Here is a 25,603-nt window from a genome sequence, read left to right on the forward strand (position 1 = left end):
CTCCAGCCTCTCCCTGCCAGGTTCAAGTGATTCTCCTTGTTCAGCCTCCCAAGTTGCTGGGATTACAGGTGCTTGGCGCCATGCCTGGCTAATTTTTGTACTTTTGGTACAAATGGAGTTTCATCATGTAGGCCAGGCTGGTCTCAAACTCCGGACCCCAAGTTATCTGCCCACCTTAGCCTCCCAAAGTTCTGGAATTACAGGCATGAGGCACCGCACCCAGCCAAGAAATTAATTTCTGTTGAACGTATGTTGTTATAGCAGCCTGGATGGACTAAGAATCATGATAAAAAGTTGGGTTGCTTTCATATTTAGAAATATCTTGGAACGGCCAGGCATGGTGGCACACGCCTGTAATCCCAGCACTTTGGGAGGCTGAGGCAGGTGGATAAGGAGGTCAGGAGTTTGAGACCAGCCTGACCAACGTGGAGAAGCCCTGTCTCTACTAAAAATACAAAATTAGCCGGGCGTGGTGGCGCATGCCTGTAATCCCAGCTACTCAGGAGGCTGAGGCAGGAGAATTGCTTGAACCTGGAAGGCGGAGGTTGCGATGAGCTGAGACTGTGCCATTGCACTCTAGCCTGGGCAAAAGAGCAAAACTCTATGTCAAAAAAAAAGAAAAAAAAAGAAAGAAGGAAAAAAAAAGTATCTTGAAACTAGAACGTCAGCTCCATAAGAGCACAAAGTTGTATCAGCTTTTTTTTTTCACAGCCGTGTCTTTATCCTAAAATAGTTCATAGCACAGAATAGGACTCAGTGAGTGATTTATCAAGTAAATGGACTCCTAAATAAATTGTCTATCCTGTATCCAGTATAATGCTTGGCCTAATATACAGCTAGTTTCATTTAATCATCAAAACACATTGATGAAGTGGGTGTTATCCCTATTTTTTTTTTTTTTTTTTTTTTTTTTTTTGAGACGGAGTCTCGCTCTGTCGCCCAGGCTGGAGTGCAGTGGCCTAATCTCAGCTCACTGCAAGCTCCGCCTCCCGGGTTTATGCCATTCTCCTGCCTCAGCCTCCCGAGCAGCTGGGACTACGGGCGCCCGCCACCTCGCCCGGCTAGTTTTTTGTATTTTTTAGTGGAGACGGGGTTTCACCATGTTAGCCCATGTTGGGATGGTCTCGATCTCCTGACCTCGTGATCCGCCTGTCTCGGCCTCCCAAAGTGCTGGGATTACAGGCTTGAGCCACCGCGCCCGGCCCATCCCTATTTTACAGATGTGGAAACTGAGGTGTAGAGCTGTGGAAGAACTTGCCCAGGGCTTCAGAGCTTTCACAGGGGCAGAGCACGGGCTGAAATCCAGGCCTGTCTCACACTAAAGGTGAGACAATTTCCCCTGCATCAAACTGTCTCTAATATGAAGGGTCTACAAACTGTGGTTTGAGGGTCAGATCTGGCCTGTCATGTTTTTTGTACAGCCTGAGAGCTAAGAATGGTTTTTGTGTTTGTAATTGTTTGGGGGAAAAAAACAAAAGAATAATGTTTTATTACATGTAAAACTTGTATGAAAGTCAAATTTCAGTGTTCATAACTAAATTTTTAAAACTTTTATTGAAGTTCCAGAGAGATCTGAAGTAAAGTTTTGTTGAAACACAGCCCTACACACCTTCGTTTATAAGCGATCTGTGGCTACTTTTGCACTATGCCAGGAAAATGGAGTAGTTGGGATGGAGGCTATATGGCCCATAAAGCCTAAAATTCTACTCTCTGTTTCTTTACAGAAAGCTTGGCCGCCCTGCTGTCATCTCCACATCTTCCTTTGTTCTTACTTGTCCCTTCCCTCTGAAGGCAGGATAGCATAGGGTGACCAGAAGACTCTGGAACTAGCCTGCTTGAGTCTAGTCTTGGCTCTGTGGTGACTACCTGTAGGGATGTAGGTGAGCTTTTTTATTTTTCATAACCTCAGATTCCTCATCAAATGGAAGAAATAATGAGTATCCACTACCTTGGGTTGAATGGAATGAATCAAGTTAACTTTGCTAAACTCATCACTTCCAACATCGCCTCCTATGTGATAAGTGCTTGATAAATGCAAGTTCTATATTCTCTCTCTCTCTCTCTCTCTCTCTCTCTCTCTCTGTCTCTTCATCTCTCTCATAACGATATGGTTTGGCTGTGTCCCCACTCAAATCTCAAATCTCAACTTGAATTGCATTTCCTAGAATTCCCATGTGTTGTGGGAAGGACCCAGGATGAGGTAATTGAATCATGGGGACTGGTCTTTCCTCTGCTGTTCTCATGATAATGAATAAGTCTCACAAGATCTGTTGGGTTTATCAGGGGTTTCTGCTTTTTCTTCTTCCTCATTTTCTCTTGCTGCCACCACGTAAGAAGTGCCTTTTGCCTCCTGCCATGATTCTGAGGCCTCCTCAGCTATGTGGAACTGTAAGTCCAATTAGATCTCTTTTTCTTCCAAGTCTTAGGTATGTCTTTATCAGCAGGGTGAAAATGAACTAATACACAGAGACACATATACACATGTACACACACACACGTGTAATTTTGTGTCTAAGAAAGAGGAGAAAATACTTTTTAGTTCTTTCTACTTCATTTGTGTGTGGAGTGCTTAATGTGGTCACACAGATATTAATTGCATGTTTTCTTGTTTTAGGAAATAAAAATGAATCACTCTGACTTTTTGCTTCATTTTCTGCATTTGCACAATTTGGATATTTTATTTTGTAGTCTGTTAAAATGTGAAAGTCAGTGTTAAGTGTCAGCAGCTTTCATGAATATTCTTAAAGGAAGGCTGTGTGATTGGAATGCATTGTATCTGTCCTTCCCTCTTGCTGGGGTCAGCCCAAAACTTGAGGAGAATGAGCCCCTGAGGAAGGCACAGTCCTTGGCAGTGAAATCCAGGCATGGAAACCAAGCCCGAGACATGAGCTGCAGGCCATCTGACACTGTATTTTAAGAGACCTGCCCGTGAGGTCCTCATCCTGCTCCCTACACTGCTTCAGATCCAGTTTCCCACTTGTAGTGAGGGATAGTATCTGCTCCACCTGATTGATTGATTGATTGATTGATTGTGAGGCAGGCTCTCACTCTCATTGCCTAGGCTGGAGTGCCATGATGCAATTCCAAGTCACTGCAGCCTTGACTTTCCAGGCTCAAGTGATCCTCCCACCTCAGCCTCCTGAGTAGCTGGGACTATAGGTGCGTGCCCCTACCCCTGGCTAAGTTTCTGTATTTCTAGTAGAGACAGGGTTTTGCCATGTTGCCCAGGATGGTCTCGAACGCCTGGGCTCAAGTGATCTGCCTGCCTTGTCCTCCCAAAGTGTTGGGGTTGCAGACGTGAGCCACCGTGTCTGGCTTGCTCCACGATTTTAATCTATGAATTCCACCTTTCCCATGGTGCGACCCAGGCTGGAAATACTTCACAAAGGCTCCATTTGAAAAGTGGCTATAAATAAAAGGGAAAATATGGTATTCCTTAAAGAAAAAAGTAGCATTCTATTTTTCTCCATTGGTAAGTAGTACAAATTTCAGAAAGTGTAAATTTGAATTCCTTAATAATCAGATCTCTGTAATGTGTTTTGCTGTTATCATCCTGGGTTACCATTATGGCCAAGTGTAGTTTATTCTGCTCACATCAGCCATACTGAGATCCTGGTGTCCACCGGAAAAGAGCTAACCTTTGTAGATGAAATCATAGAGTCACTACCTGCACTTACTGTAGCTCTTACAATTATTTTATGCTTGGAAGACATCAAGAGCATGGTCCAAAGCTGCATAGGTTGCAAGCAGGTGGAGCCAGAATTTCTCTCCTGGTCTGGTAAATTCTAAAGCTGTTTACTCCTGACCCACCATTTCCTAGAACTGGTTTCTTGGTTAAATGTGTGGAAGAGTTGATGAACAGAAAGACAGATTGATCAGTTCTCCACAGGCTTCCCCAGACTGGCCAGGTAGAAATAAGCTAAGCAAATAATCAGCTTGTCCATTTTATAATTTTCTGCATGTCACATAAGACTTCATGTTGTTTATTTGTTGGTTTTAGATTTTTTTAATTACAAAAGAAATACATTATTTGAATAATTTTTTAAAATTATAGAACCGTCTAAAGTAGGCATTAAAAAAACCCTTTCTATAATACCATTTGACCCAGCCATCCCATTACTGGGCATATACCCAAAGGATTATAAATCATGCTGCTGTAAAGACACATGCACACGTATGTTTATTGCAGCACTATTCACAATAGCAGAGACTTGGAATCAACCCAAATGTCCATTAGTGACAGACTGGATTAAGAAAATGTGGCACCTATACACCATGGAATACTATGCAGCCATAAAAAAGGATGAGTTTGTATCCTTTGTAGGGACATGGATGCAGCTGGAAACCATCATTCTCAGCAAACTGTTGCAAGAGCAGAAAACCAAACACTGCATGTTCTCACTCATAGCTGGGAATTGAACAATGAGATCACTTGGACACAGGAAGGGGAACATCACACACCAGGGCCTATTGTGGGGAGGGGACAGGGGGAGGGATAGCATTAGGAGATATACCTAATGCAAACGACGAGTTAATGGGTGCAGCACACCAACATGGCACATATATACATACGTAACAAACCTGCACGTTGTGCACATGTACCCTAGAACTTAAAGTATAATGATAATAAATAAATAAATAAATAAATAAATAAAGAGAACCGTTTAAAACTAGAAAAACAAACCAAAAAAACCCTTTCTATTCCTCCCTCTATGATTAGTAATTTGTACTTCTTGTGCATCCTTCTTCATGTTAATATAGATGTACACATATGTAAGATTTTGTTCTCATTTTCTGAAATGAGTGGACACATACTCCACCGTCCCTAAGTAGTGTACAGTGTGTGCCCTTCCAGGCTAGTATGTGCAGCTTTAAATCATTCCTTTGCATAGCTGTGTAATATTCTACAACCCAGAAGAGCAGCTTGCAGCTGGCTAAAATATATATATTCAAGTGGAATTAAGAGCTTCATGCATAATTTCTTGATTTTGATTAAGAATCTTTCTTAATAGATATGTCAGACATGACTTTATGCTGCAAGGCATAGCATAGGTAGAAATTTTTATGTCACAGGTGGGCCTAATTAACCTTGATTGATGTTCTGCAGACCCGGACTAGACTAGAGACTCAGAAAGGGATGCAAAAGCTAGCCTGGATCCCATGTTAGTCCCTGCTCTGTGAGCAGCTGCCACACAGTCATGCTGATGGCTCCTGCAGCAGCCATTCTGGTTTGACCGTGCTCGTGCTGCCCTGTGACATATTGTTTAACACAGTGAGTTATAAGACAGGGAGAAATCAAGACTTTAGCTACTGATTTAACAAACTGGTGACTCGGAGATCAGCACTCCAGCGTTGCCATCCTCATCAAAAGCTATATCTTTATCTAAAATTTATTAGCCAACTTCAAACCTGTTTGCCAGCTCACTAATGGAAGCCTTTTGAATCAATTTGCTCCTCTAATTTAAACAGCATTTTAACGTATATTGTCAAAGCAGAAAGGAGTTGCAGTTTCTAGCCAGTAGAATTAATTATTTATTATCCTTTTCATAAATACTTTCCGAGGCTGACATAACTGAAAATTGCTTAGGCTGTTTTAAAACACGCACACATAGAGTTTTCCAGTGGCTAATTTGAAAAATGTCACCGTATTAGTTTTCATTTACATCTGTCAGGAAACATATCTATACATAAGGATATTTTTATTTATTTATTTTTTTTACTTTCACCAGGTATTTTTTGTGGAGTATGCATTTAATTCACATTTACAAATTGGTTTCTGTTTTTAACTGAAGGTACTTTTTCAGTAGAAATGATGTGTATGATGTCATATCTAACTTTTGATCTCACTGGTATTTGATGTTAAGCCTCAAAATCATCAAAATTTTTTATGGCACTTAAAAAAATATAGAAATCTGCTTGATTAATTCATAGAAAAAGACCCCTCTGATTAAGGTAATGCTAGTTTTTGCATTTTCTCCTAGCTGTCGTTGTTTGGACACAGTGATCCTCGGGTCTCTTGTGTTTTCACATGTCTTGAAACAGAAGTGCTGGCAGCTTTGGTTTCAGGCCATCTTTCCAAGGAACGTTGTCTAGCAAAGAAACTTGGAAGGTAGAGATAGTGTCTCCCTCAGGAGAAGAGGACAGGATGGCTTTCTTTCCAGTGTAATAAAGACAGTGCCTCCTTCTAGGACAACGTTTTGGCAGATTTGCTTGATAAAAGTTGGGATTTCTAAGCTTGGGGCTCCTCAGCCATGATGAAATGTACTGTGAGCATGGTGTCTACTGGGCTATTCCACATCATCCCTGTGGGACTAGGGCCCAGGGCAGTGGGAATCAATGCAGAAATAAAGCTCATGCCGTTTGCTCTGCCATGAGTAACCAAGTCCTCTGTATCTGATCCTGGGTCTCCTGTTTTCTGCTAGCTTCCTCAAAACTTCGTAGCTAACTCATTAACTTACAAGGAAGAGGGTGAACGTGTAGACCCTTCACAGTTTGAAAATCACCTGATCAATAACTGAGATTATAAAAATGTAGGAATGAATCAGTTATGGCCCACAGGCTAACTCCAGCCAGTAGCCTTTTATTTATAACCCATTTAAAAAAATGAACAATGAACCAAAAATCCAAAGACGGCTGTGCGACACAGATGATACATGGCCCGAAGGTGAAGGTACTTAACCATCTGGCCCTTCACAGAAAATATGTGCCAACCCTTCCTTGTTTTTGTTCAGGTCAAAGAGTTGCATTGAAAGGCCTCATCTTACACGTGAATCAATATTTAGTGGTTTGAAAATACATTGCTTAATTTGGGGTGATTCAATATCAAATTAAGATTTTTAGGTTTATTTTATAGATCTCTAGAATTCCATCAACATTATGCTAATTATCTTAAATTATGTTTTTAAGTAACCGAGAATACATCCGTGGACGCTGTTCTGTGCCATCTTGAGTCGTATTTTTAAAACAATTACCTTTGATGATTTCGTACGTTATCTCATTCACAGATGGTTTTTCATCCACCTGACTTTCAAATCTGTTGTAGTTCTGGGAATTTTGCTTAGGTTGAAGGAATGAGCACATGTATCTTGTCAAAGGAAATCACAAGCCCATGTAAACTCACTCTTGCTTCCGTCACCTCGTACTTTGAAACATAACCACAATGTGCTGAAGTTTCACATTGTTACATCCTACAAGCATGCTTACATGTGTCATCTTCTTGGGTTGTTTCAGCATTTGAATATCACTGGGAATCTCAAGATCCCAGGAACCAACCATGAGAGCATCACAGCTCAGAATTCTTCAAGATCTGGATGTAGGCAGGGAGCCTATGCAGTAATTCAAGTAAACATATCTTCTTCTTGTTTTCCTTATAGGATGATAGAGGTCAGTGCTTGTTCACCCCAGTGAGGTGGAGTCTCTGAGGGGGGAGGTTTTCTCTCATCCCTGAGTTTATCTTTACTTCCTGGTCATTATGCAAGTTAATTTTTTTTAGCAGTGAAAACAGTCACATGAGATTGCCCAGAGAGGGCACTGGGGGGCCTACCGGAGAAGCAGTTTTAGCATCATCCAGCCTTCTCTACCTAACAAGGAAATATGCGAGGTAGGGTAGGACATTTTGGCAGTACTCACACAATCCAAAGAGCATGGTGAATTTAATTAGTCTCTCACACCTGCGTGGCCTTATGTTTTCTAGGATAACTTAACAAGCATTTTGTGCAGCCAGGTCAGGCAGATGGAGGTTCTAATCCAGGCTGCACACCTCATCAGCCAGGAGAAGACTACAGGTAAGTCAGCCAAACTTTTGGAGTAACAAGTAGCTCATCTGTAAAACATGGATGTTCCAGTTTATGTATAGCTGCATAATACATTACCCCAAAACTTAGAGGCTTAAAACAACAACCATTTTGTTTTATCCTGTGATTTCTCTGAGTTAGAAATCCAGGCAGGGCTCAGTGGGATGACTCTTCTGCTCCTTGTGGTGTTGATTGGGGTCAGTCAATGGTGCTGTGCTGGAGGATGAGTTGGACTACACTTCAGCTGGTCCAGGATGGTCACCCATGGGTCTAGCACCTTCACAAGGATGACTGGGATGCTTGGCTCAGCTGAGGGACTGTTTCCCAGAGCCCCCTACATGTGGCCTTTCCTGCATGGCAGATGTAGGGCCATCAGATTTTTTACATGGTGGCTTAGGGCTTCCAGAGGATTCCAAAAGAAAGGAACAAGAAGCTGCCATTTTCTTATGGCCTGGCTTAGAGGTTGGCACAGAGGTTGGCACAGCATGACTGCTGTGGACTAAGCAGTTACAAAACCCACTCAGATTCAAGGGGAGCAGACATACAGCTCACTTTCTGCTTGTAGAAATGACAAAGAATTTGCAGCCATCTTTATTCCATCACCACAGGTAATAATAGCATCTCCCTCATTACCTACAGAATAACTCCAAACTTTCTGATGATTAACTGAGATATCATGTATAGTACCAAGCACCTTGGATAGGCAATGAGAAATGTTGAGAACATTCCCATTGTTATCCATAACAACGGTAGCAGTAATGCTAATAATAATGATACTAATAATAAAATCAGGATAATGCTGTTTTTAATTCACCACACTGTATGCCATTTGTTTAAAATCAGAAAGGACTCATTGGTAAGGAGTAGGGTAGTAGTATCATTCAAGTCTGCCTTTCAGCCCCACAAGGCAACATCCTTAACAGCAGCTGTGTTGAAAGTTTAGGAGTGCTTGTCATTAGGGTCTCATCTCCAAATTCTGGGACATCACAATAAGTGGTTATTGATTATAGGGATTTTTTGTTTGTTTGTTTTTTGGCAATCTCTTTTGTTTGTCACTTCTTCATTTCCACTCTTGTAATTCTGGGCATTATATCTTACCTTTGTCAGAGACAGAGTCTTCTAACTGTGTCTTCACCTCCCAAATCCTTCTCCAGTCCATTCTCCTGCTGCTGTCTAGTGCCTTCCTGTAGTGTCATTCCAGTTGCCTTCATCCTTAAACGACCTTTAATGATATCCTATTCCAGACTTCCTAGCCTCCAGCTCTTCCTTAAATTGGCCCTAGCGTACTTTCCCAATCTTCATCCCCATGTGGTTGAACTTTCTAAGTTTCCCCAAGCTGATCAGTGTTTTGGGGTGGTATGGAATTCAGAATAAATCACTTTTTTATTGACTAACTCTGATCATAAGTACGCTTCTGTGCAAGCCTGACCTCCACTGTGCCAGGCAGAGAACAACATGTATGCAGAGCGCTCATTCACTCAATAAACATTTATTTATTTTTTTATTTATTTTTTTATTTTTTATTTTTTATTTTTTTTATTTTTTTTTGAGACGGAGTCTCACTCTGTCACCCGGGCTGGAGTGCAGTGGCCGGATTTCAGTTCACTGCAAACTCCGCCTCCCGGGTTCATGCCATTCTCCTGCCTCAGCCTCTCGAGTAGCTGGGACTACAGGCGCCCGCCACCTCGCCTGGCTAGTTTTCTGTATTTTTTAGTAGAGACGGAGTTTCACTGTGTTAGCCAGGATGGTCTCGATCTCCTGACCTCATGATCCGCCCGTCTCGGCCTCCCAAAGTGCTGGGATTACAGGCTTGAGCCACCGCGCCCGGCCCAATAAACATTTATTAAATCCAAGCCATGGGGATCCGTAGGAGGAATTTAGAGCAGAGTTGTGGAATGATCAGATTTGCCTGTCAAGAGACCATTCTGGCAGCCATGTGAGAAAGGAGGGTGGGGAGACCTGCTGGGCAGCAACTCTAGTCACCCAGGCATGAAATGATGAGCTCTTGAGCAAAAGTGGGTGCAGCAACTACAGGGAGGAAGAGGAAGCATTTTGAGAGATGCTGAGTAAAAGCAACAAGATTTGGTCAACAGCTCTAAATGGGATGACAGGCGTGGTGAATGGAGAAGGAAGGATAGAGGGCTAGTTTGGGGCTTCTGACTTGGACAGTGTATTGTGTAGTGGAACCATCCCTGAAGATAGGAGGGGTCCTTTTCAGTCATACTGAATTCAGGATGCCTGTGCGGCACCCACATGGAAGTGGTCCATTGGCATCTGGATTTAGAGCTGGCACTCAGGAGGGATGGACAGGATAGAGGTTGACCAGACACAATTATATTGGCATATTTGGACTGGAGAACCCAGCATCTGACTTAAAGAGTCTGCTTGTGTTCAAAATTGCTTAGGTGTTTTCAAACTACAAACAAATCCACTCCCAAAACCTCAACAGATTCTCCTAGTATACCCTATATTTTGTCCAAACTGGAATCACATCTTGGTCTCCCCAGACACTGCTTGCTTTTCGTTCCTTTCCTGCTCTTCCTTCTGATTGCAATGCACTCCCCATTTCCAGTCCCCGTCCTCCAATCCCTTCATGTCCAGCTCTTGCTTATACTTTGAAACCCACTGGATTTTAAGATTCCATCTGACAAGAATGATCACTGTTCCTTCCACTTCTTCAAGTACTTTTTGTGTTTTTGTTGGGATTTATCACTTGAAAATGCATATTGTAGTAATTTCTGAATTTATCCTGATTCTCCTTCTGGTTTCTAAACTCTTCAGGTTAGAATTCCTGTTGCATATGCCTCTGGCCCCAAATTCCAGAATGAGTTAAGCAGGACACCTAAAACTATGCAGAGGTAATACCTCCCTTGACCTGTCCCTATGCTGGGTCAGTTTGCCCTTCGTGATTTTGGCAGGAGTGTGTCTCATTCCAGTCTGGTGAACGCATCCACTATTCAGTGTTGCTCATCAGAGTAAGAGTTCTAAGTCCATATGCCTTAGAGACAGCGGTTATTTTCTAGCTTGGTCTTCTGCATTGGCTTCAAGCTTCACATCCTTCCTGTACATGTTCAATGCTGCTTTCGTTTCCTGGGCGAGGGCCCTAGAATCACCTTAGAGACCTTGCTCTAGGCATGGCCCCATCTTGGTGTTCCCTTTTGAGAAGACAAAGACTTTTTTTTTTTTTTTTTTTTTTTGAGACGGTGTCTCGCTCTGTCACCCAGGCTGGAGTGCAGTGGCCGGATCTCAGCTCACTGCAAGCTCCGCCTCCCGGGTTTACGCCATTCTCCTGCCTCAGCCTCCCGAGTAGCTTGGACTACAGACGCCCGCCACCTCGCCTGGCTAGTTTTTTGTATTTTTTAGTAGAGATGGGGTTTCACTGTGTTAGCCAGGATGGTCTCAATCTCCTGACCTCGTGATCCGCCCGTCTCGGCCTCCCAAAGTGCTGGGATTACAAGCTTGAGCCACCGCGCCCGGCCAGAACATTTTAAATATTCTTTCTCCCTTAATGCCTCACGAATGACCAAGCAGCATTTCGTGGAAGTACACTGAGTCTCTACTGCTTGCATGGATTAAACATAACATTCTCAACAGTGGTAAGAGAGCCTTTCCCTTCTCTTTGGCACGTTTTCAGTTTTTATGAATTTCCTCTGCTTCTGGTCCATGAGTCCCAAGTCATGATGTGAGTCAGTTCAGTTCAGCAAGCTCTGAGGTCCCATGATATAACAGGTTTTTTTCCAGAGCTGTGGTCCATGCAGAGTTTACTAAGACTTGGCTCTTGCCTTTAAGCTTTAAGGATCCTAAAGAGAAGACGTGATTATAAGAGCTAAAACATGGAGTGGGGTGGTGAATCCAGCCTGCAGGCATGTTGTGTTTGCACCCCCTGCAACATCCCCTTTTTTTAAAGTTCCCATAAAAACCTGGATTCTTGGTTTCTCTTAAAAAACTGGAAGGTCTGGCAGCTTTGCTCCCACGTTTCCCAGGAGCAGCAGCCCTTGACTCACCCTGTACGGTGGCAGCCCCAGTTGGATGGATGGAGCTTGTGTCTGCTGAGTTAGCTCTCACCCACCAGCCCCTACCATTTTATACCTGGACCGCTTTCCACATTGACGTTACCTGGCTGGTCCGTACACGTCCCCTGCAGTAACCGGCTTTCTGGAGCTGTGTGCCGAGGATCTCTTTGGCTACTGCATCTCAAAGGATGAGTGATTTAGCCAGGTGGAGAGGTTGGGGCGGTATCATGGATGAAAGAATTAGCACAGACAAAAGCCCTGAGTTAAAAACAGAACAGGCCGGACACGGTGGCTCACGCCTGTAATCCCAGCACTTTGGGAGTCCGAGGCGGGCGGATCAGGTGGTCAGGAGATGGAGACCACGGTGAAACTCCATCTCTACTAAAAATACAAAAAATTAGCTGGGTGAGGTGGCCGGCGCCTGTGGTCCCAGCTACTCGGGAGGCTGAGGCAGGAGAATGGCGTGAACCCGGGAGGCGGAGTTTGCAGTGAGCCGAGATCCGGCCACTGCACTCCAGCCTGGGCGACAGAGCGAAACTCTGTCTCAAAACAAAACAGAACAAAAAACAAAAAAACAGAACAGCATGGCAGGCTCCCAGTAATCCCATGAATCATGTGTTCTGCCCACATGGAATGGAGGGTGGAGGAGGAAGGAGGTTTGGCTAGATCAAGGAGATTGTCCCCATTGGTCCATTTTTAAATCTTCCTTTTGGTAATTGTCCCTTAAGGCAACACTTTCAGTCTCAGAAAAAATCCAGTAAAGGGCAAACCAGTTTGGGTGAATTTCTTTGTTTTTGCAGCATGTCTGATCCCAAAGTGGGACCTGGAGTCCTTCCGACAGGGAAGTGCAGCCTCTTGGCGAGGAGTGCACTGGGAGGGGAGTCTGGACTTCTGGGCTCTGCTCTGCCTCTAATCTACTGCCCAGCATCAGCCTTAGCCCAGACCCCCAAAGTTCCTGGGCTTCATTCTGCTTTGCATTCATCGCAAAGTTAAGCCTTCTGGCTGTCAGGGGTTTCTCAGATAGACTGACGGTATTAGCATGCTGCAGTTTCGTGATGGCAAGGAGGAGGTTATGAAAGCCATTTTCATACACCCTAACTCGTGAGTGGTAGCGAGTGGCCCCAGGTGGGAAGCACAGGTGATTTGGAGCTGGCTAACCTCCTTCCTTTGGCTCTGACTTTCACCAGCTCTTAGACTAGGGGTAGGTTAGTTAGCTCCTCCCAGCCTCAGTTTCCCTATTTGTCAAATGGGGTCACAGTGGGGGAGAATCAGAGTTTATGCAGGGCATAGCACTAGTGTAGTGCTGGACAGAGAGTTAGCACCCAGCAAGTGGTGTTGACAATGATATGAATTATAACCCAAGTGACACATACAATTTAATCAGGCTCTGTGTGTCCACAGCGATATCAAGGAACAATGGACAAAGCAAGTTTTTTCCAGTCTCCTGATGCTTGAGCCCTGCGCGAGCCCCACTCTTCTCCCTTTTCTCATAACCACTGTGAGCAACCTCAAATCCTTCTGGAAGTAGGTTGCTTATGAATTATGAATATTTAAATAAATAAACTCTGGCTCTGCAGCTGAAGTTGGGATCGCATGAAGAAAATAGAAAGTCCAGTGTTTGTAGCCGTGATCTCTCAGTTGCTGGCGTGAATTGTGCTTTAAGATTGTAACATTTTAGCCCATTAAAAATAAAATCTGTTGCTTTCCACCCACACCTGGAAATTTGGTGAGGGACGGGGGCTAGGATATTTACTGTCTGAAAGTTTTAGGGAGGCTTTTATGAACTGGGCCATCTCTCCTTGGTCCCCATTTTTCTTTGCATCTCCGACCTCTCATTAATTTTTCACAGGCTTGTGATGGATAGTTTTTATTTATTCACGTCTGAGGTTCCGTTGTGTGAAAAGGACTCATTTTATAACATTACATATTCATGGCTTGGGATGGATGGGATAAGGAACTTATTATTAATGTGTCACTGTGGGAAACTTACTCTAGTTCATTTGCGAACCTTGTTAAATTCGATGTGGTCAGCAGACCCGGTGAAGTTTTGGATACATTCTCTTAACAGAGGGCAAAGAGTTTGCTGTTGCTTTTCCTCGATTCAGTAAAACATGTTTAAATCTTACTTAAATCGTTTGAAGCAGCAATTTGAAAGGAGAGAGAAAAAGGGGGGATGGCAGAGATTACGTAGAGAGAGAAGCTCTGATTTTCTTGTTGAATAGCCTTGTTTCCTAAGCATTCTGTAGATTTTTGGCCAGGTTTGTGTAACGGATGAACGACTCTCTATAAAATGATGTAAGGATCCTTTCTTTCCTGCCCATTGCCATTTCTAGCATTCTCTCCATGAGGGAAGTTGCAGTTTTCTCCCTGTATGTATTCATCCTTCTGACCTGTGCTTCGGATTCCAGGGAGTTCTTCATTTGGAGCTCTTACCGACATCACAGAATTCCTTGCCTGGGACAAATAGAGGGAATATTAACATAGCATCTTGTAAATCAAAGCTGGGCAGGGGGTGGGGGAGGGCACAGTGGGGAACCTGGCCCAATCTGCTTCAGTGTGAGCTTGGTAAGAAGGAAGCATATGTTGTAGTTAGTTCTCTGCAAAGACAGGCGCTGCTCTCTGGCAGGGACAGCGTGTAGGGTTTGCAAGATTTGTGGTGCCGTTTCATGTTAGCACAGTTTGGCTTGGCTTGGGACGTGGCTAGTGGTCACTGCCGTTTAACAGACTCCCCCCGGATGAGAAGAAAAGTGAGATAAATGCAGGAAAAAGATACATTTTGAAATCTGGAAATTTTACATAACAGGCATCAGATTTGAAGAATGTCCAAAATATTACAAATCATAGCACCACCTTTGCTAACACCATGGAAATTTTTAAACATGGAATTTGTTAATGCTGACTTGGCCCACCATGGGTTTAAAAAAAGTGAATTTCTTTTAGCTAACCGAGGTGATGATCTTATAAAGTTGATGATGGGGTGTGAATGGTGTGAGTGAGGGACAAAGGAATGAAATATCCCTTAAAAGGCATCCTCTGATGATGTTTCCATAATGCAAAACATTTGTTTCTCGCCAGGATCTCATTGGCGGTTTGCTGATATTATATTGCCATTTATATTGGAAAGGCAGGCAGTGCAAAAACTATAGTCTATTAAGAGTTTGTGAGTGTGTGTATGTGTATACAGTGAAATAATATCTAGTGTAATGTGAAGTGACAGTCAAAATTACAGCTTTTCTCTTGCCGCAAGGGTACTTCTCTGCCAAGTATAGTAATATTGTTGTAGCAGTGTTCAAGGTTGTCAGCAATTCTGGCTTACTCTGCAGAGAGCCATAATAGTGTGTGGAAGGAAGGAGCTTCCTGTCAGGGGAAATACTATAATTTTGATATATATTTGTTGGTGCCAAACTGCAATTAAATAGGAGGTGTTGGAAGAAGGTTTTATTTAACCAGCTTGAATTTGTTAATTAATTAGCAAAAACTTATATTTGGAATGCTTCAAGAAACAGTTCTATGTTGTTCTCATAACTTAATTTTACACAACTCTCTTTTGTTTGTATCTTAAAGAATACAAAATATCACCCTCCACCAGAAAAGTGCAGAATAAAAATGTTCGACTAGGAAAAGAAGGAAAAAATAAAAGATCTTGAATAATCTCATCGATTACATCTTCTTTTGGGGACATTTCCCAGTCTTTTCATGTTTTGAGTTCTATCTTGGTGATCTGACAGACATGTACTATTTACAACAACATCTATTATATGATTTAATGTATACCTTTATTAGTTTGCAGTTGTGCTGTACGACTCTTCAGGTGACTAAAGGAAAAGAGTTTGTTTTAAAGTGTGTGTGTTTGTGTGTGTACGTGTATACATGTGTTTTTGTGTTTACATAAGTGTGTGTGTTTTAAATTGTTTGAAAAACGCTAGTCCATCTCTATTGTCTTATCTGAGGGATGCTAGCGCATTACTTGGGATAGTAACAAGTTTCTTGGTGACAACTCCTCCTCCCATTGTCAAGAAAGACTGAGGATGTCACTGGAGTTCACTGTCAATGGCTATTCAGATGAAAAATACCTTCTTTTTGAATAAGTAGAAAAACTATTGGGAATTGAAATAGCAACAATATATTAAAAGCTTCAAGGCAGTTACGTGTGAAGAAATAACAGAACAGAGAGATTGTGTTGTTTTAAAAAGCGCTATTTAAGAGTCTTGAAAAAGAGTGTATGTGTGTGGGGACACCTCCCTCTGATATTAAGTATTTTGCAAATTAAATGAGTTCCATTCTCCTATAAAATATGAATCTAATCACATTTTATATGATCATAAAATGTGTCTACTTTTGTCTCTATCTTTCATGGAAAAAAGAAATATTCCCAAAGTATGTTATAAAAAATAATTAATAAGCAACTTTTCATCGTTATTTTCTGAGGTTAATTATTACCCTAAGAAATCAATTTCAATTTCTTCCGTTTGAAAGACTCATTTGTGATGGGGTGTTTGCAAAAAGAGAGTTAGTTAAATGCTATATGGAAGGCTTCATTCCCTAAAGAAAATGCCTCTGCTGCCAGCAGTGATTTATCCAGAGCTGTCTCACCCATTTATGCCCCTTGCCAGGAGAATGTATGGAAAATGTAATAGAGCTATTAGAATCCAGTGTAGTAGATTGGTAATAGTAAGGAACAACAGTTGTCTTCACATTGTTAAAATAAAAGTGAGATACCCCTTAGTCTTCACAAAGGAAAATAACTCTTCTGCTAACCCTTCTGCCTGGCCTGAGAGAAGGTATCAGGGGATGCAGCATGGATCTATTTTCCTGACGACTGGTCGTGCTGTCCTGGGACCCAAGTGTGAGTGCACAGGGAAAAGGGAGGAGAAATGTAATCCTGTAACTATCTCCTCATGGAAAACAGGAAACCACAAATGAATCAAATGAATCCGTTTCCCCTCTTTCTGATCCTCTGTAAAAGTCATCAAAAATCATACTCTGTTCTCACCAGACAACTGCAGTTTCGTGAGCTGAGTCTAGAGTGTTCCGGGCCGTTACAGCTAATCATGGCAGGCTCTACCCAACTGGGGGAACAATTTAGCTGTCGTGGGATTTCCCTTTAAATTAAATATGTTCTTCAAGTACAGTTTTTTTAAAACCAGTTTTCTCCCCGACTGTTAACCTACTTTATCGTCCATTGTTGGGCTTAGAATTGCATGTCCATTGGCATGGTTGACATTATATATAAATATTTGGAATTGTAGTTGAAATGATAGATGGTACATGTATTTCACATGTTTTAAGATTAACATATTAACAGTTTCTGATATTCAACAAAGAATGCAACAACTTCGGTGAAACAGGTAAGAGAAACAACTGGTCAGTTGATCTGGAAAGTGATACGCCACCTGTAAGATCTATATTAGGCTTTTCTTGCGCTGATACAAAGAAATGCCTGAGACTGGGTAATTTATAAGAAAAGTGGTTTAATTGGCTCACGGTTTTGTAAGGTGTACAGGAAGCATAGTGGCTTCTGCTTCTGGAGAGGCCTCAGGAAACTTGCAATCATGGCAGAAGGCAAAGGGAGAGCAGCAAGTGACATGGTGGCAGTGGGAAGTGAGAGAGAGTGGGGGTGTGGGAGGTGCCCCACTTTTAACCATTTTCCTGTTTAGGAAATAAAAAGTGCAGCTCACTGCTAGCACTCATTTAATTTGACATAAACACGCTCTTTGAGGCCGAAGCAAATATGACTGATTTTCAATGTGATAATATAAAAACAGTTCTTGGAATTATTTCTGAGCAGAACTAACATCAGAATCATCTGAATCATGAGAACTGTGTATTTTGGAAAAATCGGATGCATCAAACGAATCTTCGGCCAACAATTGTTCAAGAATGATGTTAACATCACACGTAGGAATGCTACATTTTCTCGGATTTGACATTTTCAGTGATGGAGAATTATTATATTTTGTAAACGGAAATACCACTACTAAAACCAGAAGGCTAGAAATAGAATGATATCCTTTGTTTCCAAAGTGGATATGCTGGAGTGATGTGAAAAAAAAATCATAAAAGCGAGATATTTCATGGCAAAGCTATCTCAGGGTAAACACTGCACACCAGGAAGTATTCTTGGGGCAAATGGGAAAAGGGCTAAAATGACCAGATCTCCAGAGATCTCACTCACTCTCATGAAGACAGTGCCAAACCATGAGGGCTCTGCCCTGGTGATCCAGATACCTCCCACTAGGGAGGTGTTTCGACATGAGATTTGGGCGGGGACAAATATCCAAACTATATCAGGATCCCAGCAGACTGGTGGGTGGAGGCCTAGGGATATCTGGGAAGGGCTAAGAATAGCTTTTTCTTTTAGTAGATCGGGAATTTCCTCTTACGCACAAAAAGCTCCAAATTCAAACTAGCTTAAGAGGAAAGGGTCATTACTGGCTGACAAAAATGCAAAGTTTTGTGCAAGAGTCAGCAAAGTTTTTCTGTAATGGGGTATCTAATAAATATTCTGGGGCCTTGCAGTGTTTGTTGCAACTACTCAACCCTGCCCTCATAGTGCAAAAACAGGCATAAAGGATATGTAAAGGATCGGGCATGGCTGCGAGAAACTTTATTTATGGATACTGAAATTTGAATTTCATATACATTTTCTTGTGTTACAAAATAGTATTCTTTCCCCTCATCCCCAACCATTTAAAAATGTAAAGCATTTTTAGCCTGTGTGCTGTACAAGAACACAGCCGTGTTTGGCCCAGCAGTTATAGTTTGCCAACTCCTGTTTAGAATCTAGTTTATTCAGAGCTTAAATATGTCATCGAGGTCCCTTCTTTATTTAATTCCTTAGTTTTGATGATCTTTTATGAGTTATAGTCTTCAAAGAGAAAATTCTCCCCAAGTGGGGATGCCGCTGGCAGACGAGCACTGTCCCATCTTAGCTTGTTCCCCCAGTGACAAGAAGCTGTTTTCCCCCCACTGGCCTTGGCCAAAAAGCCACAGGGAGAACCAGGATTGGCCTAGTTTGAGGCAGACACCTATCCCTGAATCAGTCTTGTCCCCGGATGATGCGGTTCCCTGCAGCCTGGGCAGTCAAGGCTGGAGATGAATTCTCTGCTTCTCCACAGAGTCTGACAGGCCCTGTTCCCTAACGGAAAAATGAGGTCTGGTTTGGCCAAAGGAGGTCCCTGGGAAAACATGCTGGACGCACAAATCTATAGCTTCTGCCATCAATCTGCTGTGATCCTTTTCTGGTTCTAACATTGCAATTTTATTTTTGCATGTTTCTAAAGACATCAGGATGGGATCTTTTCTGGATGTGTCTTCAAAAAGGAGCCTGTTGGATGGTCTCTTACCAGTGGCCAGCAAAGAACAGTTCTTTTGTAAATTGCACTGCATTAAGAGCGTTCTTATTTCCATCTGATTGATACCTGCCTTGGGTTCTGTTACCTGGAAACAGAGGTCAAGGTAGTCTTCTTGTTTCACTGACTTGATGGGGGCAGGATGCTTTCAGAAAGGGACTGAGAAGAATGGCTTAAAACAGGGAAAATGTGGCCGGGTGCGGTGGCTCATGCCTGTAATCCCAGCACTTTGGGAGGCCTAGGTGGGCGGATCATGAGGCCAGGAGATTGAGGCCAGGCTGGCCAATATGGTGAGACCCTGTCTCTACTGAAAATACAAAAAATTAACCGGGAGTGGTGGCGTTCACCTGTAGTCCCAGTTACTCAGGAGACTGAGGCAGGAGAATCGCTTGAACCTGGGAGGTGGAGTTTGCAGTGAGCCGAGATCATACCATTGAACTCCAGCCTGGGTGACAAGAACAAGACTCCATCTGAAAAAAAAAAAAAAAAAAAAAAGTACAGGGAAAATGTCCAGGAAGGATGTGGCTTAGCTGAAGATCAGCTTCAGCTTGATCTCACAGGAAGGTCTGGAGTATGAATTTTGCATTTCATTGTACAACCAGTTGTACAGTTGGTCCTGTCTGAGACAAGGGCCTGGCTGACTGATGGCAGTCAGTGATGAGCCAGTGTCTGCTGGGGAAGGGGGCAGCGTGGACATAGCCTCCCAGGTCGGGCAGGAAGGGGTAGCTGTGAGATACCAGCTAATTCTCACAGCTTCGGGGTGCACCAGCCCGGCAGGAGAATCTGGGTTGAGTAGGAAACATTACAACGTGCCCATCTTCACCGGAGAGACTCCTCTCAAAAATCACTCCATCCACGTAAGGAGGAACGATGCAGGCACAGAAATTCTCTGTAGTCAGGGCCGGCACTGTAGTATTTACTGACCTGCTCCCTCCTCCACACCCCCAAGTGCAGGTGTACAGATTGACATCAAACCTTTCATCCCATCCTCGGCCTCATACCTGCTTTCCACTCTCTGACCTATTTACTTCGATGGAGTCATTTTCAAATAACTTTTGTTTAGTGAAACTCAAGGCTTTTCAGGATGCTGTGCTAATGTCTTCCTTTTTTAATTGAGTAAATATATTATACCCAGCTGGGTAGGTTGTTTCCTTGCTGGCCTTACTGCTACGGTTTGAAAACAGATACAATTTTCTTTAACTCACATAGGATAAATGTGGCATTTATTCCTGGTTTCCTGTGGCTCTTCTTTAGAAAACGTATTTACCTGGACATTTTTGAAGCACTTCTTAAGACATCGAAAAATTAAAAGAAAAAAAAAAAAAGAAGAAAAAATCCCTTTTCCCTCCCCCAAACAATGGTTACATAGTGACAACAGTGGGTTGAGCTAAATTCGGCTACGTCAAGGAAGAGCAATAAAAGGAGATGGATTGTTCTCTAAGCCTCACTTTATTGGATATTGTAATTGACATATAGTTGTCATTTGTAATCATCTGTCCATTCCTGTGAGTTGGGAGCAGTAAAGTTAATTGTGGCAGCTCATTTGCATTAATCTCACCTCTGAAGGGTACAGTAACCCATTAATATCATGTCATGATGAATTATCACAAATAACATTGAACATATTGATTAATGATCTCTGAGATTTGTATCTCGTTAAAACATTTTGTTAGCTCTTTAAACTTTTAAGCCAACAACCATTGCATGTAGGAGGGGTTTAGAGATCATCTGAGAGGTGGTGGTGGGTGGTAATGTACATTGTAGGGTCACTGGTTTAAGGGGTTGGACAACCTAGTTCCCATCTGATTTTCTTTTTCTTCCATAGCCAAGTACTTTTTGTGGGTAACCTCCATCTCCTTTTTGCAGGATAATGGTTTCTTCAAAACAGTGGCTTCTTTGATCGTAAGGTGGCTCCGATTCTCAAATGGAATGATTTTCATAAGATTTTTAAAAATTACCCCTTCAACACCTTAACTGTTGGCTTTCTGAACCTCTTGCCCACCTAGGCATGCCTGCTGCTGTGAAGTGGCAAAAGTTATCTTTGTCTATTACATCAACATTCCCAAACTTACATGTTAACATAAACATGGACCTCAGAGGAAATGTGTTGTTTGAGATGAAATACCATCATTTCAAATGTCACTTACTTCTTGGTTTATAAAGTGTCATTACTCTTTTCTTGGACACTCTCATCTTTGAAGTGTTTGCAGATTGTATCTCCTGTGGACACTTCTACAAAATCAACCGACAAACTCGAGCAGAGAAATCATACTAGCCACACACACTATGCAGGCATTAATAAAATAATAGTAAATTCTCTTTAACCAAGTCCTTTGCAGAATTTCCTGGTAGAAGTTTAAATACAATAGATGCAGTAAAGAAAAAGGCTAGCACAAGAGTTGGCTTACAAAGCTTGGTCCTAACGGCTTTTTCCTTTTTCTGTTGCAAGATTGATACGATGTTTGATCTTTCAAACTTACGTATTTCTTCCATTACGTTTAGTATTTGTTTCGTTTTCTCAAGATACATATTTAACACCTAGCAAAATGTTGGAAGCAGTCTCCTCTGCTGTCTATTTAGGGAAAATGGAACTAATCTTTCTGCAATAGGCATGCATGTAATGATGATGTCATTAATGCTTGGCTAGCTTGGGTTGTCTTAAACCCAGAGGGCAATTCTGAAAAGGGGCAAAGCGCAACTGCTTCTGCTTTCTTTATAGACTGTCAGCCTTGGATCTGTCACTCCCTCAGAAGGGAAGGATTGAGGCCAGCCAAGGTGGCTCACACCTATAATGCCAGAGCAGAGGTGGGAGGATCACTTGAGGCCAGGAGTTCGAGACTAGCCTGGGCAACACAGTGAGAACCTGTCTCTACTGAAAAAAGAAAAAACAAAATTAACTGGGCTAGGTGGCACCCACCTGTAGTCCTTTGGGGGACTACTTGGGAGGCTGAGGCAGGAGAATCACTTGAGCCCAGGAGTTCAACGTTATGGTGAGCTGTGATTGCACCACTGTACTCCAGCTGAGTAACAGAGTGAGACCCTGTCTCTGAAAAGTAAAAAAAAAAAAAGATGAAATTAGAAGGGAGGGATTACGACCCTCACGCATGTCAAGAAACAAGCTCTGTGAAGCCACATAGGACGGCTCAGCACCAGAACGGGGTCTGACTGTTAATCAAATTCAAGTGTAGAATGGCTGAATATTATTGGGGGAAGATTTTGCAATTATGCATTGTGTGTGCCTTTAGCCCGCAGATAAGGACAGTGGTGCCATTGTGATGGACTCTCAGATGCTTGGTTTTATGGAGGGGTCTTAAAACAGTAATCGGCCCATATGCGCAGCAACCTTTGCGCCTAAATAGCTAAGGACAAAGTAGATTGCTTACTTCAAGAGACCTTCCCTTTCTGTTCTTTGTCAGGCCTGTAATGTTCCTCACCCACTGAGTATTTAATATCTGTGTTTTCAAATCAAAGAACAAGCTTTCTGTCTCCCAGGATAGTATCTTGTAAAGCCAACCTCTTTATTACTTCACCAGTTTTAAGGCTTTATTACTCGCGACCTAAAGCCTGCCAGTGAATTATGCATGTTAGAACTCACAGCACCGTCTCTACCCACTCTTCTGCCACCTTTTCGGGGGTCCAAAAAGTACAAGGCGAGCTCGACGTGTGTTCATTCCCATCCATGGTATTAATCCTTATTCATTTAAAAAAATCTGCTAACGGAAATATTTCCATTCAGCTCATTAATCAATTGTGATTTTCATTCCCTTGTTTTGTAAAAGCTGTTGCAATAAATACTTTTTTCACAAGGCGAAAATCCAAGAGATGGATGCAGCCAGCGTAATTAATTGCACCCAGTTACAGGAGATCAGCAAGTTTGTGAGATTCACATGCTGCTGTACCATATGGTTGCCCAGTAGGCGAAAAATTTGATTAATGTTTTGAAGTAGATTTTTTTTCAGCAAATATTACAGCCCCAGATGAGGTGGGGTTCCCCCCCCCTTTTACTTTCTAGTATTGTTAGACTTAGCCGAAGGAAACAATCCTCTGATTTAAAGCTTAATAATATTGTGATTCAGTGAAAACTTAACATGCGATAAAAATTACATTTCTCTCATCTCTTGTGGATACAGAAAAACAATACATGATGTCTTCGTTTGTAATTAAGGAAAATGTGATCGTTGGATTCTAAAACTTGATTCTTGATTTTTTTTTTTCCCTAAGAAATGGAACTGTGGTTTTAATTGATGTACTTTTGGTATGATTTATAAGTAGTATATTTGGGCAGACTCTTCAAACTAAAAGGAAGCAGTAAAAAAAAAAAAAATTAAAATAATACAATACAATACAATGAATCCACAAACAGCTTCTTCATTATATACCCCATACCTATTAGACCATCATAAATATAACTATACGAGTATCATAGAGAAGTTTAAATCTGTCTCTATTCTGTTATGCTAAGATATGTGAGTTTCATAACCACTCAATATATTCATAGTTAATTTATCCTTTATTTTTTTAAAAAATGTCCTGCAGATTTTAAAATCAATTTTATAGATTCTTTTCTGTTTTTAGTAGGAAAGTTCATTTTATCTTAGCAGCTGCTTATCATACTGGGCACTCATTCTCTTCGGGTGCTGCCCTTCTGACTTTTTTCTCCAATACCTGGGAGGGAATTAGCCATTTGATAATATAACAGGACAAGCTTATGGTAGGCCTGACCTCAGCATTCAAAAAAACAATGTGAAATTTTTAAAACGTTTCAGAACTGGCAATGAACTCCATAAGGACAATAAAATAAAACACATTTCTCTATTTTGGTAAATGATGCTTCATGCTTCCTATGGCATGCCTTTTTTGTTTTCTTTTCTTTGAAACTGTTTTAAATTTCTAATTGCCTAAGCAATATGACTCTCCTTCAATCTTAATGTCTGTTGAAATGAACTAGTATCTCAAGCAGTTGGAGCATCGTCTTTAACTAGGCATCAACCTGGTTTTGAATCCTTTGAGTTTTGGCAAATAGAAAATTCATCCAGAGCCACAAAAAAAAATCTATAATTTTGACCCAGTAGTAGTCTAGAGAGAGACTTAGTTCAAAAAGAATTGTGTTGTCATCATCAAGCAAAACAACAGTATGTGCTATCATCTCTGAGATGTCACACGATTATTGCTTTTTTTTTTTCCTTTTAATTTTTCCTTTGTATCCAAAGCAGTTTAAGAGTGCTAAGTGTGTTCTCCGTTTTCTGATGGCTGAACAAGGGACTGGTTCAATCAAAATACCGAAGGAAAGGACAGAGACCAGGCCAAAACGGCCATCTCCTCTGATTTTCAATTCCTGATATAAATTTTTAAACAAAAAAGTTACATTGTTTTTGGTACTTTCACTAGACTTCTAATTTTTTTTCCCTAATCTTTAAAAGAATATTTTAAAGATCAATTATGTAATAATTAGCCACAAAGGAACAATAAGTGTTTCAGTAGTGGCCTGTTTTAATGTGCCAATCCAAAGAAACTGGCAAGGCCTCTCTTTCCTGAGTTTGAGCTGAAACTCTGTCTTTCCTTTTCATCAGGTTACTCAAAGTAGATTTTTAGAGTGAAGCAGTTTTAGGGACACCATTTAAGAAAATCATTTCCCTAAGATCACCTAACATTTTTTTCTTTAAGATAGCCATTTCTAGTGAATATTTTTTAACTGTGCAATTTAAGTAATGATTTTTTTAATGCCCGCTACCTTCAAGACACTTTGTGTGGTCACCTGCAATTATAGACTGGGTTTTTTAATGAAAAAAGGAAACACTTTTCAATTTTTATTTAATATGGCAGGTGAAACATGAACAATATATGATCAGTTGGCAGGAGACAGTGTGTTGAATTATTTATGAGTTTACTTTTTTTTTTTTTTTTTTTTTGCTTTAACAGCACGTACATTTATGAAATTCATTACCAAGTGATAGGATGGGTAATCCAGAGGTTCTGATGAGGGCCAGGACCTCATGGTCATAAAAGTACATTAGACCTATTCCTAGTAATTTGGTTTAGGTTGGCCTGATTTTTGTTGTGGTGGTTGTGGTTGTTGATTTAATGGAATGTATTTGGAAAGAGCAAGCTTCTTCACAATGCAGTGATTTCCCTGCAAAGGAGAAGAAATGTATTTCTTGCCTCTCTTTCCTTAGTCGTGGGTGCTTCCCCATGATTTCACCAGGACAGTTTTATACCAATCCCTTGTACTTTAGAGGAGCGTGATTACATTTGCAAGGTCTCTCTTTATATTCATGAATTTTGCATCCCTAGACATCATCCTTTTTGAGAAAGAAAATTCCGAGTGTCAGTTTCCTTTGACGGAACCTCCTTTTATTTGAACTCACCACAATGGGTCATAATTTATAGGCCCAATCAGCGCACCATTGCTCAGATAGAATAATTTACCTGCAAGTATCTGTCAGTT

The 25,603-nt window shown here is 41.6% G+C and overlaps 1 protein-coding gene and 1 long non-coding RNA gene across 5 annotated transcripts in view; both read left to right on the forward strand.

The window, feature by feature from the left end:
- WWOX (WW domain containing oxidoreductase) overlaps positions 1-25,603 on the forward strand; it is a 1,120,883-nt gene that overhangs the window by 166,462 nt on the left and 928,818 nt on the right. The window lies entirely within an intron of this gene.
- LOC140711699 (uncharacterized) lies at positions 1,008-2,637 on the forward strand. The gene is made up of 2 exons (XR_012092982.1): positions 1,008-1,324; positions 1,725-2,637. It is a non-coding gene; the product is annotated as an uncharacterized lncRNA (long non-coding RNA).

Source organism: Chlorocebus sabaeus, chromosome 5, assembly GCF_047675955.1.
Source record: "Chlorocebus sabaeus isolate Y175 chromosome 5, mChlSab1.0.hap1, whole genome shotgun sequence".
NCBI classification, from domain to species: domain Eukaryota; kingdom Metazoa; phylum Chordata; class Mammalia; order Primates; family Cercopithecidae; genus Chlorocebus; species Chlorocebus sabaeus.